The sequence below is a fragment of the Spinacia oleracea genome, chromosome 1, assembly GCF_020520425.1.
Source record: "Spinacia oleracea cultivar Varoflay chromosome 1, BTI_SOV_V1, whole genome shotgun sequence".
Lineage (NCBI taxonomy): Eukaryota > Viridiplantae > Streptophyta > Magnoliopsida > Caryophyllales > Amaranthaceae > Spinacia > Spinacia oleracea.
Genome location: NC_079487.1, coordinates 58,880,359 through 58,900,744, shown reverse-complemented (window position 1 = coordinate 58,900,744; position 20,386 = coordinate 58,880,359). Strand labels below are relative to the sequence as shown.

The following is a 20,386-nucleotide window of genomic DNA, read 5'->3' as shown; positions in this document are numbered from 1 at the left end:
CTTTCTGCTAGCCATGTTTTGCCCAGATATAAAAATAAGAAAGAAACACCTGAGTTCTCGCATCGAACGAAGTAATAAGCCGTGCAAACCCACGCAGAAGGTGCTGCACTTGTTCGAACACCTGAACGAATGCGTGATAAAGTACTCCAACGGAAAAAATAATAATGATATCCCAACACCTGGAGAAATGTTCTAAGACACGCCGTTAGGCCACACAAGCCTACGTCGCACCATAAGTTAAACCATCCCACGGTACAAGTCTAAAAAAAGAGAGTAAGACATATTGCACTAATGCGAGCACGACCAAAGAGCATGTGTAAAAGAGGCAAAGATTACTTGTCGCCCCAAATTCAAAATGCAAGCCACACGACTTCTACATTAATGATTAAAGGTAGCAAAATATTACCTACCACGAAAGGGATAGCTCGCACCTACACGAGCAGAACCCCAGGGCATCAGTCTCGAAAAAACCTACAAAAAACGTATGCCAAAAGGAAGCATCCCAACATGCATACTTGGGGGCTCCAAGCTACGAAACAACCATAGCAAAACAAAAAAAATCTCGAAGCAAATATTTGAACAATCGAAAGGGTACGATGTTTGAGCCCACTTCATAAATGGGCCTGAACCCTCTCAAGCTTCTAAGCAAACTATTCAAAATCAGTCATTGCTCAAAAAAAAAAATTAATTCAAGCAAACTGATTAACGGACCGCACACAACGGCCATTCTATGAACGCTCGTTCGCACATACATATCATCATTCTAAGTATCGAACATTCACGAACGCGTTCAAAAGGAAAAATATACAACAACAAGAGCGGTCAAAGTCTTACGCCTCAAGGTATGTTCCTCGGGCCATATAGACTCGCCCAACTATCACAATAACTGTACGCCTTAAGAGCAACAGTTCCTTAAAATAATCGCCCCAAAGCGACAAGCACCGTAGTCCACCAATCGGCTACGACTTCTCAAGAAAATCATCACGTTCTAAAAACAAAGAAAAAAACAAAAGAAAAGAGAATACATAGAACTTCCAAGTGAAATAAACGAATGAACAAGAGGCCAACTGTTTCATCAAAAGACCAGCCCAAACAACACTTTTAACGCCCTACCTGGGCGTGAATTATTTCAACGCCCAGGCCTGGGCGCCGAAAATGAACCCAGGCTCAAAAAAGGCCCTAACTTCTATTGGGCCCTGCCGCATCCATTCGACTCGAAAATTGCCGGTTTCTTTACTGGAAGTCGCACCTCACGGCTTTGTCAAGAGTAGCACACCACTACAAAGATCGCTCGCTGCACGATCCCAAACACGATCAAGGACATCACAAATAGCGTATTCCCAAAGAACCCCTTTGACAAGAAATGACCGTCAAACACGAATGCTTGGGGGCTAGAAAGAAAATATATATTTTTCAAAAGAGAGTATGAAAAATTAAAACAATATTCCCAGACTACGTTGTACGAAGTCCCGTGTTTGGATGTCTCAAAAAATAAAACCGGATTACGACCTCGAGACAAAGGTCGCCGTTGATACTTATACATAGTCCCCTAATCAAGGATCCAGGTAGTGGAAAAATTGAGCCAGATAGACTAGCTCAAAACCATGAAAAGGTGATGACCACAAGACTATGGTCCATCTAAACACATTGTCAACCCACATTCAGGTTGCAACTAAATCCGAGCATCCCTCGGAAGAATTCGCTCCTATAAGAATGAATAAAAAGAAATTCTCAAAAGAAATCACAAAAAAAAAAAAATGAAATAGGGACTTGCCCACCTCAATCGGGCAAGATCGCGGCACACGAATCCCAAATCGAAAAGACGAATTCAGGTTCGCTCACCTCCAGCAAGCGGGGCGTCCACCCTTAGCGGACAGGGCTCACCCACCTTCAGCGGGCGGGGTCTGCATCACTAGCCGCGCAGGTCCTCAGTTTTCGAAAAATAAAGTCTTCAAATTTAAAATAGGCTCGCCATCTTCAGCCGGCGGGGTCTACGTCACAAACCACGTAGGTCCTTATTTTCAAAAAAGCACAAACAAATTTCAAAATAGATTCGTCCACTTCTATGGGACGGGGTGTCCACCCTTAGCGGACAGGCTCGCCATCTTTAGCCGGCGGGGTCTACGTCACAAACCGCGTAGGTCCTTATTTTCAAATTTCAAAAACAGATTCGTCCACTTCTATCGGACGGGGTGTCCACCCTTAGCGGACAGGCTCGCCATCTTTAGCCGGCGGGGTCTGCGTCACTAACCACGCAGGTCCTTAGTCGTTGCAGCGATAACTTTTTACGGTTTTCCCTTTTTCCAAAAAAATAAAAGGATTGGTTTTCCGTTTTTCCAAAAAAGAACGATGTGTTGGATTTTCCTTCGTTTTACGTCCCATAAAAACAAGGGGGTTTTCTCGTTTAGCTAGCCCTGAAAATGAGAATCTTTAAAAACATTTTTACCTCGTGGTTGGGCTTGGCCAGGCCCAATTACACTTTATAGCTTTGATTTCGAAAACATCTGTAGCTACTCCCAATGACAAAGTGAGGGAGTTTCTACGCCTCTTTAGATACTTCCAATGACAAAGTGAGGGAGTTTCTATACTATTCGTTGACAAATCCCAATGACACGTGAGGGATATGTCGACACTTCAAGTGATGACCCTTAAGTCAAATGTTATCACTCGGGGGCTCGTGAGACCCTCGCCAAAACAGGTCACCATGGCTTGTGCGATGCACTCCGTCTAATACTTTGACCATCGTCTTACTCCAAGACTCAGTCAAAGTGGGGGCTAACTGTAGACACCTACTTTTGTCCCCATTCCCGAAAGGGAAGGTTCGATGATGAAAACGTAAATCTCCACTTGACAACGCATCTCCTATAAAATAACGAATCTCAATCACCCTTTTCATTTCACCCGAAGCCTGCTATTTATGGAAACCTGCTAAAAATAGTAACTGCCGTAAAGGGTAGTTGCTAAAAGTAGTAAGAATAAAAAGATAGAAACATGTCAGAATTAGGTGTTGCACTCCAACATAAATCCTAAAAGAGATAGAAATTGTAAAAGGAATTCTATTCCTATCGCAGTTCGATAAAAGAGTTAACGTATTAATTAAACTCATAACGAACCTAGAGTTCGTAAAGGGCCCAGACGCATTCCATCGTAAATTGATACGCACCAAATAACTCGGATTAAGTCTCTTAATGAACTCCGTACTCTAGAGTCCAATCTGACAAAGAATTCTTCCAGACCCTATTTTCAACGCCCAGCCTTGGGCGCCGAAATCTTTGACGCCCAGAGCTGGGCGCCGAAAATACCTGGGACGGATTCTTTTCCTAATCCGTTTCGTATTCAAATTCCTGAAAAACTATCTTTCTATGCCACTCTTTCCTATAAATAGACCCTTAAGTTTGACGTGAAAAAGACACAACACACAATTCATATTCTGAGTATTGACTCCAACCCTTAGCCTAAGCCTCACGCTGCGAAATTGTTCACGCGTTCTGTCGCAATCGATCCATAAATCGAACAGAACGTATCCTGTCCCATAATTTGAGATTCGTTAAATAAAAAGGAGAAATAGCAAAGTCAAAGTGGTTAGTTTTCTGAGAACCGTGACGCACCTCTCAAGGGTGCGTCGTAATGTGTCCCTTTTCGATGATTTAATTGCTTTCCTCGCCCTTTTTATGAACTGTTAAACTAACTAAATCTGATTGTTCTATCACGCCTAACAAATATAATATTTTTGGGAAATTGGATTATCATGCTAGGCCCCTTAATGCTATTTAAATCAGATAATCGCGATCGATCTAGTATTATATGTTGCATATTGCTAAAATCAACTCAGATTAGTTTAATAGTTAACGCATGTCCCTTCAATTATTTATGCTGAGCTAGTAAGGATATCCTGCCTCTGGAGTTATCGACGAGCGAAGTACTCCTCTCGGTAGTTACAGTCCCCCGAACCCTCAATCTCTACCTTGCGGGTGTATGTTGAGAGATCCCCACACCAGGGATCACAAGGGAACCTACGGCCGTCGTGGTCAAACATAATTGCACTCCCTTTATGTCACGATAACCGGGTTTTGTCAGTTTTTCTCATTGTTGTTAAAAACTGAATGGCGACTCCTATATTACTAGTCAATTGGGTGTAAACTCACAGGAAATCCAATTACACTTGATTGAATAAAAAGAAGCGTCACACCCACGAGGGGCGAGGTCATGCATTAGCCTCGTGCTTTTTCGACCCCCTCACAGTGGCGACTCCACTGGGTATAGTGAAGGAAATGAAGGAAATAATGCCCTTGGTCCAAGTATGCATTCTATGTTAAGTCTAATAAGTGCGGTTCAGTATTAATTAACAAGTTAATAATTCAGTGAGATCAAGTGAGCTGAATGCCTAGCTAGAGGCCGCTTCAGTTCAAGTGGAATTAATGATATTAATCCACAGCTTACTCTTGACTGAACCCGTAGGGTCACACAAATAGTACGTAAACGGATCAAGTATTTAATGGCATTAAATACTCCATCTATGGATATTCGGAATCGACGGATCTTGGTTTCAGTGGGAGCTGAGATCGTCACAGGCAAGAAATGAATACTCCGGAAACGATGATATTGCCGGAAACGGAAATATGGATCGTATCGGAAATATAAATATTATCGAAGTCGTAGATGTTGCCGGAAACGGAAACATGGTACGTATCGGAAAATATTATCGAAAATGGAAATATTGCCGGAATCGGAAATATTGCCGGAAACGGAAATATTGTCAGAATCGGAAATATTATCGGAATCGGAAAATAATTCAGGAAACGGAAATATTAAATATTTGTTCGAAACAGAAATTAATTCCGGAATCGGAAATATTAAATATTGTTCGTATCGGAAATGAATTCCAGAATCGGGAAATTAATCGGAAGCGTATCGTACGAATTAGCATCGGACGAGGCCTGCCAGACGAAGGCCCAGCACGAAGCCGGGCCATCGCCCAGCAAGCCAGCGCGCCACAACGCACCAGCCAAAGCTGCGCCAGGCCCACCGCAAGGCAGGCCCAGCGCGCGCCAAGGCTGCGGCAGCGTGTGGGCCTCGTGGCAATGGGCTGCGCGCGCGCGCATGGCGCCCCTCGTGGGCTGCTGTGCGTGCGTGTGTGTGTTTGTGTGCTATACGAATCCTAAAGCTATCAGGTTTCGACATATGATTAAATTCCTAAACCTAAAAGGATGAATTAATTAAAATAAGAATTCTATTAGGATTCTAGTTTAATTAATTCGTATCCTAATAGGATTCCAGTTCCTTTTCCATACCTCTATAAATAGGTGCCTAGGGTCATAATTTATAGATACAACAATTGAAGTGTTCAAGTATTCAAAGTGATTTTTGAGAGCAAAAATTCAGTCACATAATTGCCTACAATAGCCGAAAATTCTAAGTACCTTAAGGGTGATCCTAGTTGGTCAAGCTTAAGGCGGATCTGGACGTGCTGTGGACTATCTACGGAGGGACGACATTTGGAGTCCTAAAGACTTGTTCTTGTTCGGTTCGGGCGCAGCTAGGGAAGGCACGCAACAAAGTGTATGCATCTAAACTATGCTAAATGATTATGTGTAAATAATATGTTTTCCTGGCTTTATGGTTTTTCCGCATGATTTATGAATTGTCATATGTATCATAACCTAACAGTGGTATCAGAGCCTCTTATTATTTTCATAATCTAAATTGCATAAACATGGTTAAATATTACAAATTTGCAAGAATTAAAAAGGGGTGATTAATTTTCGTAATTGTTAATTAATTGCAAATTGCGTTTATTTAATTATACGTACGCAGTTTTTCGGCAGTTTCTTCGTTACTCATCCAAATCGAGTGATTTTTGTGTCAATTTCGCATGTTAAAGGCATTCTAAAATTTTGACAAAAGTAATTTTTTTCGGCCGAACCCAGAATTCTCAAATTCGAAGCCTAACTATGACTTTTCAGAGGTTTTAGTTTTTCGAATGCAAAATTTCGTAAATTTAAGATGTTAAATTAAATATTTGCGATTCTTGTTGATAAATCTTGAATTTTTGATTGACCTACTGTATATGTTTAACAAGTTTGAATGCCTAGCCTTGTTAATTATGCAATCTAATTTGTAATTATGATTAATTTGTTGAAAATTGGAATAATTTAGAATTAATTTGATTTTCATAATTAGTTATAATTTAATTAGATACCTATGATTAAAAACCACCATAAAAATTGTAAATTTATGATAAAATTTAAATTTATATGACCTAGACTTGAATCCATGTTAATCGGAAATCAATTAAATAATAAATTTTCGATTTTTCGCCCTAAAATTATGAAATTAATATTATTTATTAATTTGTCATTAATTTTGAATATAAATTTTAATTTTTATGCGACTCGCTCATATAACTTGCACGCACAAAGCAATGGACGCTACGTGTTACCCTTAAAGGGTGTTGTATAGTGCGGGCATGCGACGACGAGCAAGGGAGCTCGTCGCCCATGCGGTACGAATGCAGCGAGCAAGGGCATGGTGCACGAGCACAAGGCAGCAGCCCTGCCTTGTGTCGTGGGCTGTGAGCAATGGGCGTGTGGGCAAGGGCGAGAGCAAGGCACATCAGTCGCGTGTGGGCAGCAAGCGTGCTGCGCCACAGCGCGCACTGCCTCGCGCAAGCATGCGGAGCCTCGCGCGCAGCGAGCGCAAGCTCGCGTGCCACGAGCGCTACGCACAGCGTCGATGGCTCGCGCGCAGCGAGCGCCAGCTCGCATACTGCTGCCTCGTGCGATGAGCGCAAGCTCGCGTGCGGGAAAGGCAGGCGCGCAGCGAGCGATGGCTCGCATGGATCGAGCGCTGGCAAGCGAGCGCAGCGAGCGATGGCTCACGTGCATCGAGCGCTGGCGCGCGCAGCGTGCACTGGCTCGCGTGTTCGATTGGCGCCTTGCGATGGGGAGCAGCAGCGATGCGACGCAGCGCATGGGCTGCGCGCACATGGCCAGCGATGGCTGTGTGCGTGTGGCCCATGGGCGTGCGTTGCGTGGGGTTGTTGCGTTGCGATTAGATCATTTTGAAATTTTAATTTGAGATTTTCAGTTTACGTAATTTTAATTAATTTTAAAATTAATAATTTAAATTATTTTCTTGGATTTTAATTTTGAATATTGTAATTATAATAAATTTTATTTATTCTAATTATTTTACTAAAATTAAAATCATTTATTAATTTAAATACGACTGAAATTAAATTAAATTGATGGATTCAATTATAAATTTATATGAGCTTTAAATTTTAATTAAATTTGTATGTTTCCGGTTAGACTAGAAATACATTTTTATGTTTAAAATTAGTAAAGCATATGAATTTATTGGTTTAAGTGGGAGCCCTTTTTAGTCATAAACTCTTGATTAGGTCTACAAATCCTTAAGGTTAAAACAACTTGATTAGAATTAATAAGGACTGAATAATTTGTAGATTATTGGTGCCCTTGATTAATTGCTGCAAATGTTTATGTGATGCATAATGTGTTTTACTAACCAGCTATGTGGGCCATTCATGATAATGAATGGGTGAATGGTATATATTGTATATGTACTGTTTTGCAGGTTATGAAGTGACTAGTATGGCCCAAATAGGATAGAAAATATGGTCTGCGTACCATTAATTTGAATGTAATTGGTCTAAAGTACCAAAGTTGTTTTTCAATTCAAATATGGTCTGCGTACCATCAAATAGTTGTAATTAGTTTTAATTATAGCTTATCCTATTTGAAGAAAATGGTGCCTCCCACGGAGATTTTCAAGACGAACTTCGAAGTTGAAGCTTCAAGATGAAGTCGGGCCATACTAGATCACATTTATCTTATGCATGTTTTAAGTTATTTATTGCTTTTAAATATGTCTTAAAATGCATGAGATCAAAGCTTGATTATGTTGCATGATTAAGGATTTTAGTTCACTTAAAATCTAACCAACATAGTAAGAGCCTTAAGTTCCAAACTTAAAAATTGAGTTAAAAGGTTCCATGCCAAAATATACACTTGCTTGGATATCCTTTACATCAATCTAGTAATAGTTTTCGCTCAGCGTGGTGTTACTTATTGGTCCTAAAGGGGCAAGGTACACAAATAATTGTGAGTACATGTTAGTTTTGGTGAAACTCAACGATATAAGTAAGGAGTCCTTTTATGTCGTGGCAAAATCGATAGGTTTACCTAATAAGTTCTTAGACGTACCTATCAACCAAGAATAGTTTCTAGACTATTAGCAAAAGGCTTTTGCTTACCTAAGATGTTTTAGGATTAAGTCGACAAACTGTGCTTAGTTCTTCAATGATTTTAGGATCTTGGAATCATTTTATTCACACCTGCCGGAACAGTAAACTCGAATAAAATGCTAATGACTTGTTTAAATTGCATGATTGCTTTAATTTTCAAGTTATTATTCATGATAAATGTTTAGACTTTGCATGCTTCAATGTATGTTTTAATTATTGTTTATAATTAAATATCTTGCCCTGCAATAAATCCTTTTAGAAAGGTAACAGTAAATTTCCTCGATTGGTAGTGAATTCAAGAACGATTCACGGAAATGAGAGAAAATGAGCGATTTAAAATGTACGTTTCTTTTAGCGACTTTTATGGTTGTTTTCGAGTATCAAAGTCGAATGGCAAACCGAATGGTGCTTGTGAATTCAAAATACAATGTAGTTTTGAGATCATAAAGCATTGAGTTTAAACACTCAGCTTTACCAATGATTAACAACCTAATATCTTTGTCCATTTAATTCTCGAATGAGTCTAGTCCCTAGACAGTCGAATAAGATTGATGCTTAGAGAACTTTAGAAGCTTCTAGTAAGATCATCTAGTTGAAACAGAATATTCAACATAAATAAAATGGTAAGAACTCTGTTGGAATGACATCGGACATGTCTAACAAAGTATAAAAGTCAACACTATAGAATTCAATTCTTAAGACTATAAGAAAGGGTACAAGAAATAGGAAAACAAGGAACAAATGAAAGGAATTTACGATTTCGTTTCTACCTATAAGTTTATGTTTAAAGAGAAGTGACCTAGCAATCAAACTTCCTTGGTATCATATGTAATAACCCTTATTTTATCTCTAACAATGCTAATTATTGTAGTAAAATAAAATACTATTTTATCAATAAACATAATTGTTTTATTAAATTTTATAAATATTAGCTATTATCTTAAATCTAAAAGTAGTACTTTATTATTCTAATAATTATCATGATCTACTTATTATAAAATTGACTTATTATAAATTGTTTTTGTTTTACCTAGACAATTAGTGGGAGGCACCTACACCAAAGAAACCGTATGACTCATTAACCTCCATTACCAAGTAACCCCTAGTATCTCGCATACGTGATCAAGCCTCAAGATTTAACTCATCTCAATCTTATTATGATTTGAATTGTCCAACAAACTTAGGATCATAACCCAATCCACCGTGATCTTATTCCATCCATCTCTAACAAACTTCCCGAAACTAACAAACTAGCTACTTATCTTTTAGCAATGCTTATCATCATCTTATCCCGGTTAATTAGTATTTTAACCCTTAACTTCACACTTTTAGGATTTCCTATAAATACTGACTTTGTCATCATTCCTAGGATTTTGCAAAAACATATTACTCCCTCACATCCTCTCCAGAAGAACCACTCAAGAAAACTAAAGATAAACCTCGATCGCGGAAGTTGGTTTCTACCTACTTTCGGCTGCACCGAAACACCACTAAATTACAACGAATACTACCGTGAAAAACACTACCTTGTAGTCTGCATCATCCCCTACACACTTGGCTTTACATTTTAGAAACCCGACCGGTAACGAAGGTAGTGTTCCTTTCCGAAATTGGCTTGGTTGCTCGACTATTCTTTTGCATTTTTTTAGGTGTCTTGGTTACGTAAAGTTAACTCTTTTCTTGAGGGTTCATCCTTTTCTCTTGAGTCACATAAGAGAAAGGATTTCATTATTAACCTCTGTTTTCATTAAACTTTGGTACTATATTTATAAATAAACAAATTCTTTTTTTTATGAAATCGATTCTAACACTGCTACGTATTTAGATGCTAGGTTGATTTAGCTTTCCTTATAATTTTGACTTATTATAGTAATAAGGTTATCATATTTTGGATTTAAATATTTTATCCACCCACTAATCTAACAGAGATTATAACAAGGCCTTTCACACCCGCATCGTACACACACACACATATATATGTATCGTAAAATATGTCTACTATATATATTACATAGGTTACGACCACTATGGTATTTGACACTGGTTATGTTATACTTGGTTGTAGAATCCGTAGAGCGGGAAGATCCCTATTAGTGTGCGTGTACGCGATCTTTGAAACTATATAAGCAGTTAAGGTAAGCTACTATGTTCACCACTTTGTAAACCCTATAAAGAAATATGGTTTTTACGTGAATACGTGTGATATGTTGTTTGCTTGGTATTTTATGTTAAAGATTATTACGGCATGTGACTTATCGAATTATACTATACATGTTTTATTAGTCGGAATGGTTGAACCGTGACATACGATAGTCAGATATGTGCCTAGCTTATTAATGTAACTTATATATATATATATGGGTATGCAGTGAGATTAGAAGTGTTAGAAAACCCCTTTAATATTTTTATATGTTAACAATTTGATGTAGGTGGTAGTAAGTTGCCTTGATTTTCGAAATGACCTTGCGTAAAAGTGCAAAATAATTGCTTGTTGATAACTGGTTATGCATGTACAATCATACACACTCTCTATTAAAATATAAGTACTTAAAATGTAATACACTTGGTCGGTAAGACATCTTAGGCAGGATCCCCTAAGGTGATGAACATATTGGTGGTATGACACATCGTGTCTTAATATTTTAGTCGGAGCTAACTAGCACGACCTAGGCTTATTCTACTCCTTTGAGTTAAAAACACTCACTGGGGGGTGTGCACACTTAAAGACTAAGACCTGTTTGGTGGTTACATCCAATAGTCCAATACTATTGGGTGGTGGCCGGACTAGATTCACATTTTTCTGGTGGTTACACCCAATAGTTTAATATATACTAATGGGTGGTGGACGCGATCCACATCTCTCTGGTGGTTACATCCAATAGTTCAATATATACTATTGGGTGGTGGACTCGATCCACAATACTCAAATGGTGAACTTATAAGAAATTAAAAATAAACCCTTGTTACTTATGGTTATATGTACTAGTTTTATAAGAATTGTTTATCAATTTGTACTTATGTGTTTGCTAAATTATTATTATTATTATTATTATTATTATTTATTATTATTATTATTATTATTATTATTATTATTATTATTATTATATGTCTGCTTATTCAATAAGCGTTGATTACTCAGCTTTTGCTGACGTGTGTGTTTATTTGTTATGTGTGTTTGCGGCCATGTCTTTTTCTTATGGTGGCCCTGCGACGATCCTTTTGGAATTTGTCCACTATGGTGAGCAGTCAAGATTGACTGGAGCAGATGGATCGTGAAAGATGCAATTACAAGTTGAAAGAGCTCAATATTATCGTTTTGTCGTGTATGACCGTTTAATACTTCTAGTTTAAATAGACCACCTAGTAATCGAGTTGTAATAGTTTGAGTATTGTAAGCCTTAGCACTTGACAATGTGATCAAGTGTGGCGGTGATACCTCCGATTTAGGTGTAAGTTTCCGCAAATTTATTATAAAGTCTTTTATATTCTTATTTCTTTCTAGCTAGTAAATCGGGGGTGTTACATCATATACCGCTTGAGGTTCTTACTTCGGTAATAACTCAAACAATGGAAGCTAGGCTACACTAATGACCTACAAGTGGGAAATGAAGCATGGCAATGCTACATTAGTTGTAGGGTCATCTAGTTTGTTTTAAGTCCTTTCAAAGGCTGGAACTTAATGGATATTTTGTTCCATAATCAGCATACCTAAATTTCTGTTTCAAACACAGAAAGACTCACATTCAGAAGAACAAAAACAATGTTTGTTTGTTTATTTGAATGAAATGGTCATTTACGGGTTGAGTCAATATGCTTGATTAAAACAAACAACTCTTTAAAAATAAAAACTTTACTAGGTTCAAATCAAACCCTTGATTTGAGTTCCACTAATCTTTGGCATTGTTGCTTAGACCATATCAACAAGTTAACATTCAAAAGCTCTATTTTAATGGACTTTTGAAAGTTCATTGATTTCTAGATCAATTTAAGACGACTAGTCTTACTTGTTGAAAGTAACAAAAGATATGAACTATTGTTAGAACACCTAGACAATAGAGTTCAAAGCTAAAGAAAGATTTTATGACTTTATTATTTCACATGGATTTGAGTGAATATGGGTTTATTGACTCAAATGTGATATAAGTTGAATCTGTTTGCTGTAGTTCCAAGATTCAGAAGTATAAAATCCACTTGGCAAGAAATCATAAAGATCTAGGTTAGATCATGTTGATGATTACTTGAGACCAAATATGATCATCAGGTTGTGTGTTGTAATTTCACAATCTAGGTCCATAAGATATGGCATATCTTAGTTGGAATAATCGAAGTCAATTAGTACTTGATTCGATTAATGATGAATCATAAGGACTTTTCCTATAATTTCTAAAACAAAATGCTCAACTACCACCAAACTAAACCAAATTCGTCAAAGCTATTGAAAAGTAATTTCAGAATAACTTTTCATAAATATATCTAGAGAGTTGCAAAACTCAGTGGGAGCTTAGTGTTTGTCATTCGACAAACTATGGCCCAAGTATAGATATATGTTTCATTGTGATTTATTCAAATGAGACACAAGGGTATTGTTTCTACCACGAATTTTTGAGAACGTAATGTTTGTTTGCTCGAAATAATGTCATTTTGGAGATTCGTTTCCAAAATGACAAGTGGGAGAAAATAGACCTCGAAAGTCTTCGAGGCGAACAACAAACATAAACGGACATTCCGGAGGCTTTTCGAAGTTCTTTAGAAAATCCGAACACGTATTCTTTAAGGACTTTAGAAGTGGCTTTAAAGAATAGACATCTCTTAGAAGACTTTACAAGTGCTTCAAGGAGAACAGAATATTCAAAGGACTTTTAAGTGGCTATTGATATTCTGTTGTTTGATGTTCTATACTCTTGTAGGCATAGAGTTCAAGTCACTGAAACTATGAGATTCTTCTATTAGATAGTGAAGAAACATGGAGTTCAGGTCACTGTAACTATGCAATTCTTCTATTAGATAGTGAAGAAACCTACAACTTGCAGTCAAACTATTATCATGTAGATTAATGAGTTTGTGACTTGTAAGAAAGCTATGACGAAACCCAGATTCCCTAAAACGGTTAGAGGCCATATATAAACTCAAATGTTTTAAATGGTTAGTGGCCATAAAACATACTCAATGTTTTGATGACAAAATTGAAATTTTGTTGATTTGCAAGAATAGTTTCACACCTATTGGTTGCAAAGTTTGTTTTAAGGATAAAAACCATCAAACATGAAATTGTGTTCACACACAAAGCTAGATTAGTTGCTAAAGGTTACAAGCAAATTCACGATGTGGATTGTGTTGAAACCTCATGCAAAATCGTAATGCTTAAGTCTATAATTCAAGCAATGATTGCATATTGGTACATATGGCAATTGGATGACAAAACATCTTCCCCAGTCAAATGTTGGAAGAAACTATGTACATGGTATGTCATAGGATTTGTGGATCCAAATAAATGCTTGAAAAGAAAAGCTAGTTTATAAAATCTAAGTACAGATTTAAGCAAGCAATTGGGAATTAGAAATGTATTTTAGTGAAGCTAATAAGTATTTTAGTTTCATAAAATGTACATGATTCTTATAGATATATAAGAAGTTTAGTGGGAGTACATAAAACTTAATTGGTCCTATGTGTATCACACACATATCTCTCTATTGTGAAATAACATTCAAATGCTAAATACTTAGATTTGAGATTATTCATCAATGATGGACCAAGGTGAAACTTAGTCCATACTGGGTACTAAGATCTATTTACAAAGATCTTATAATATTGTTTTGGATTAAGTAATGGCATTTACTAAATCAAACACGAAATACTCCATTGGAGATATTCGACCCATGTGAATAAATCTAAGTAAAAGAATGTTTGAACTATGTATAAGCATTTACTAAGTTAAAACATCAAAGAATCTAAGTGAGATTCTTAACCTATATTATATGTCAAAGAATTTAGCTGGATTCAGTATCTACTGAAATTGAATGAGCTAAAGTTACATGAATACAATTCAATTGAGAATTATTCTGCAAAAGAATTTATCATGTATGATATAATATGAGGATCGCCAAAAATGTATCGTATGACTTTAGGCATGACGAACATATACCAATCTCTATTGATCTAAGTAAAGATCAACTAGATTGAGATCAAGAATACTTATGGTACTTAAAAGGGTACATAGGAATAGTTATTGATTCAAGGAAATAAAGATGTGCTAAATATGGATGCTACATGCATAAACACTGGCAAAGGATCAAGCAAGACCCTATGGAGTTAACCATTGACAAAGACGAGCCATAGAGCATCGTGATTTGAAATGGCAACATTGATTGGAGACCATGAGTTGTTGCGTGGGAAATTAAATTTCTAAGTTCTAAGATATAGTTGGAAAGTCTTCCGCATATCTGTGAACTGCTTGGATAAGTAAATCCAAACAAAGCATCACTAGCAACCTATACAGTTGAAGTAAAAGTACTTATTGCCTAAGAAGCAATAAAATAGAGTTGTTTATATTAAAGAGTTCTTCATTGAACTTGGGTGGATCACATGTCTGCTACCTTGATGGTTCTTCATTGCAAAATGCGTAGAACCACTATTTAAGTAAGAAAGACTAGATCACATAATAAACAAACTCAAAAGATCTTATCATCATATCTCGAAAATCATTCGATGAAAAGGATATTAAGATTGGCAAAGCATGATAACTAAACCTATGCAACAAGTGAGAAGCAACACTCACATTGTAGCACTGGAAATCAAACATAGCTTTGAAATTCCATGAACTGTTTTAAAGATGGGTTTAAGGCCCATGGTTGTAAAACATTGGGGTTGAACATTTATCATATATGAAATGTATTTTCATATTCCATTTAATCTTGGTTTAGTATTAAATGATGAGTCCCTTCAATTTGACGAAATATTCAAGATAGACTGTCAGGACCAGTCCTGTGACTAAGAAATGTCTATCAAGTGAACTTGAATGTCAAAAGTTGAGAATGGTCCCTGGTCGGAGTTTTCTATAAAATTGGACGCATAGAAAACGTTAGACGACTAGAATGCAAGATGACTAGTAGTTCTGTTTCTTGAACTATGTGGACATGGCAATGTCATAATCATTTGCATAGATACTTACTTTGGGAAGACTAGTATCGGACAAGACCTATGAAACTTTACTGTAAGAGATGAAAATCTGTCATAAGTAAATTTCATTAAAATTATTAGACACTAAATCCTCAATACCTGAGTGATTTGAGATTACTTGTTTGAGAACTGGTTGCTTTGACGTTGACCAACCGTCGCACCGTAAAAGGAGGCTATAAAGGCAACGCTCCGGTAATCACCTATCAAACGAAGTCTAATCTCAAGATCGCAAGATTGGGATTGTCCTCCCATAAATCGGGATGAGATGCTTAAAAGTTGTACAAGGCCACTCGGAGAGCTAGAAACTGTGAAATGCATGGCCGTGCTCGGATGAATCATAAGCTATGATTATCTGTCTATTTGATCAGTTGAACTCTGAAACCGAGGAACACCTTTGGACATAATAAGGATGACAACTCTTACCTTATGTTCAAGAGCAAGCATCGAGCGACAAAAGAATTAGGAAATGCACACTTGTCCCTAAGGACAAGTGGGAGACTGAAGGAAATAATGCCCTTGGTCCAAGTATGCATTCTATGCTAAGTCTAATAAGTGCGGTTCAGTATTAACTAACAAGTTAATAATTCAGTGAGATCAAGTGAGCTGAATGCCTAGCTAGAGGCCGCTTCAGTTCAAGTGGAATTAATGATATTAATCCACAGCTTACTCTTGACTGAACCCGTAGGGTCACACAAATAGTACGTAAACGGATCAAGTATTTAATGGCATTAAATACTCCATCTATGGATATTCGGAATCGACGGATCTTGGTTTCAGTGGGAGCTGAGATCGTCACAGGCAAGAAATGAATACTCCGGAAACGATGATATTGCCGGAAACGGAAATATGGATCGTATCGGAAATATAAATGTTATCCAAGTCGTAGATGTTGCCGGAAACGGAAACATGGTACGTATCGGAAAATATTATCGGAAATGGAAATATTGCCGGAATCGGAAATATTGCCGGAAACGGAAATATTGTCAGAATCGGAAATATTATCGGAATCGAAAAATAATTCAGGAAACGGAAATTAATTCCGGAATCGGAAATATTAAATATTGTTCGTATCGAAAATGAATTCCGGAATCGGGAAATTAATCGGAAGCGTATCGTACGAATTAGCATCGGACGAGGCCTGCCAGACGAAGGCCCAGCACGAAGCCGGGCCATTGCCCAGCAAGCCAGCGCGCCACAACGCACCAGCCAAAGCTGCGCCAGGCCCACCGCAAGGCAGGCCCAGCGTGCGCCAAGGCTGCGGCAGCGTGTGGGCCTCGTGGCAATGGGTTGCGAGCTCGCGGGCTGCGCGCGCGCGCATGGCGCCCCTCGTGGGCTGCTATGCGTGCCTGTGTGTGTTTGTGTGCTATACGAATCCTAAAGCTATCAGGTTTCGACATATGATTAAATTCCTAAACCTAAAAGGATGATTTAATTAAAATAAGAATTCTATTAGGATTCTAGTTTAATTAATTCGTATCCTAATAGGATTCCAGTTCCTTTTCCATACCTCTATAAATAGGTGCCTAGGGTCATAATTTATAGATACAACAATTGAAGTATTCAAGTATTCAAAGTGATTTTTGAGAGCAAAAGTTCAGTCACATAATTGCCTACAATAGCCGAAAATTCTAAGTACCTTAAGGGCGATCCTAGTTGGTCAAGCTTAAGGCGGATCCGGACGTGCTGTGGACTATCTACGGAGGGACGACATTTGGAGTCCTAAAGACTTGTTCTTCTTCGGTTCGGGCGCAGCTAGGGAAGGCACGCAACAAAGTGTAGGCATCTAAACTATGCTAAATGATTATGTGTAAATAATATGCTTTCCTGGCTTTATGGTTTTTCCGCATGATTTATGAATTGTCATATGTATCATAACCTAACAGGAAATACTCGTGCTTGTAGGTAATCAAAATAGCCGAAAGGTGAAACGATCCTACCGCGCGTTTATTTCCCCATCAAGTTGGGACGACCTGAAAATCAGCATATTAATGTGAACGGGCAGAACCGCATAACGAATCTCGGCTCCCTCGGGAGTTGGGACTAAGGATACCTTTTTTTCGCCAATAGGGGGGTGCATACGCCGCGATTGTTGCCCACTCGATACTTGTGCAGGTAGTACACCTATCCCGAACCCAATCGCTCGCTCATTAGGTCCCTCTCGCCTGCATGCCCCCTTGGCTTGCACTTGCGGGTTTGCCTCTTGAGCGAAATTCGTCTGTTGAAGACACTACCTCGATCGGGGCATGTGTTGGATCTACGATAGAAGCGGTACCAAGCCAGGCGCAAATACTACCCATAGAAGCCTATCATAAACTACGTGACATATTTAATTTTCAAATCCATGTTTGTAATGTAGTTATGTGTAGCGAACTGTGTGACTATGTTATGATTGTGCGTACGAAAAATGCTAGACAAATAATGCTAGAAAACTAAGGACCTTAAAAAGAATTGCCCAAACATTCATGAACCAATTGGCCAAAGAGTTATACCAAAATACGTGTTCCGCAAGCCCGAACGATCGCCACAAAAATAAGCGACGCTCGGGATGGCCGTAACGAATCCCACAAACGCTGCACAACGCGTAAAGGACGTTATAAGGCAAGCACGCAAATTTAAAGTCGTAAAAACAAAAGTAGACGAAAACTGAAAACGAGAACCAGCCAGGGACGCATTTTCAACGCCCCTGGCTTGGCGCCGAAATTTCTCACGCCCACTGCTGGGCGCTGAAGTTGCTGCCTGGCCTTTTGGTCAGGCACAGCAGCCTCGGTGCCCGCGCATAAAAAAATATACGTAGCAAAAAAAAACTTTTTGAAAAAATTGTTGCGAGGGCGTATGAAAGGCACTCGATTCTAAAAAGCGACTTGTAAAAAATAAAATAACTCTTTGTGTCGTTGTTAGGCCTCCTACGACGACAATGCTCGGCACCAAAACCGAACATGCTAATTGAAATAACCATGAATGTCACATGGGCAAAGTATTCAAAAAATAATGTTCAAATGAAGTTTTCAGACCAACTAGAATCGCCCTTAAGGTTACTAGGAAATTCGGTTAATGTGTTTGCAAGTGTTTGGCTTATTTTTCTTTCAAAACTTACCTTTAGAATACTTCAATCCCGTGTGCATAAATTATGACCCTAGGCCCTTATTTATAGAGGTTTGGAAAGGGAATTGGAATCCTAGTAGGATACGATTTAATTAAACTTAGAATCCTACAAGGACTCTAATTAATTAAATAATCCTTTTAGGAATAGGAATTTAATTATACACCAAATCCTAATAGATTTAGGAATTGTGCATGGACACAAACACACACACGCACGGAGCCACAAGGGCGCCCGCACGCGTGCGCTCGGCCCACGCAGCCCACGCTGCGCAGCCTTGCCTTGGCGCGCTGGGCCTGCCTTTCGGTGGGCCTGGAGCTGCCTTGGGCTAGGCGCTGGCGCGCGTCTTGCTTGCTGGGCGATGGCCTGGCTTCGTGCTGGGCCTTCGTCCGGCAGGCCTCGTCCGATGATTATTCGTACGATACGCTTCCGATTAAATTCCCGGTTCCGGAATTCATTTCCGATACGAACAAATATTTAATATTTCCGTTTCCGGAACTATTTTCCGATTCCGATAATATTTCCGATTCTGACAATATTTCCGTTTCCGGCAATATTTCCGATTCCGGCAATATTTCCATTTCCAATAATATTTTCCGATACGTACCACATTTCCGTTTCCGGCAACATCTACTGTTAGGTTATTATTCATATGACAAAACATAAATCATGCGGAAAAACCATAAAGCCAGGAAAGCATATTATTTACACATAATCATTTAGCATAGTTTAGATGCATACACTTTGTTGCGTGCCCTCCCTAGCTGCGCCCGAACCGAACAAGAACAAGTCTTTAGGACTCCAAGTGTCGTCCCTCCGTAGATAGTCCACAGCACGTCCGGATCCGCCTTAAGTTTGACCAACTAGGAACGCCCTTAAGGTACTTAGAATTTTCGGCTGTTGTAGGCAATTATGTGACTGAATTTTTGCTCTCAAAAATCACTTTGAATACTTGAATACTTTTAATTGTGTCTATAAATTATGACCCTAGGCACCTATTTATAGAGGTATGGAAAAGGAACTGGAATCCTATTAGGATACGAATTAATTAAACTAGAATCCTAATAGAATTCTTATTTAATTAATTCATCCTTTTAGGTTTAGGAATTTAATCATATGTCGAAACCTGACAGCTTTAGGATTCGTATAGCACACAAACACACACACGTATGCACAGCAGCCCATGAGGGGCGCCATGCGCGCGCGCGCAGCCCGCGAGCTCGCAGCACATTGCCACGAGGCCCACACGCTGCCAGAGCCTTGGCGCGCGCTGGGCCTGCCTTGCGGTGGGCCTGGCGCAGCCTTGGCTGGTGCGTTGTGGCGCGCTGGCTTGCTGGGCGATGGCCCGGCTTCGTGCTGGGCCTTCGTCTGGCAGGCCTCGTCCGATGCTAATTCGTACGATACGCTTCCGATTAATTTCCCGATTCCGGAATTCATTTCCGATACGAACAATATTTAATATTTCCGATTCCGGAATTAATTTCCTTTTCGAACAAATATTTAATATTTCCGTTTCCTGAATTATTTTCCGATTCCGAAAATATTTCCGATTCTGACAATATTTCCGTTTCCGGCAATATTTCCGATTCCGGCAATATTTCCATTTCCGATAATATTTTCCGATACGTACCATGTTTCCGTTTCCGGCAACATCTACGACTTGGATAATATTTATATTTCCGATACGATCCATATTTCCATTTTCGGCAATATCATCGTTTCCGGAGTATTCATTTCTTGCCTGTGACGATCTCAGCTCCCACTGAAACCAACATCCGTCGATTCCGAATATCCATAGATGGAGTGTTTAATGCCATTAAATACTTGATCCGTTTACGTACTAT

At 38.7% G+C, this 20,386-nt stretch overlaps 1 long non-coding RNA gene across 1 annotated transcript; it reads left to right on the top strand.

Annotated features, from left to right (window-relative positions):
* Nucleotides 1–10,259: 10,259 nt before the first annotated feature.
* On the top strand, nt 10,260–11,757 carry LOC130465896 (uncharacterized). Its single transcript, XR_008925910.1, has 2 exons — nt 10,260–10,401; nt 11,513–11,757. It is a non-coding gene; the product is annotated as an uncharacterized lncRNA (long non-coding RNA).
* The last annotated feature ends 8,629 nt before the right edge of the window (nt 11,758–20,386 follow it).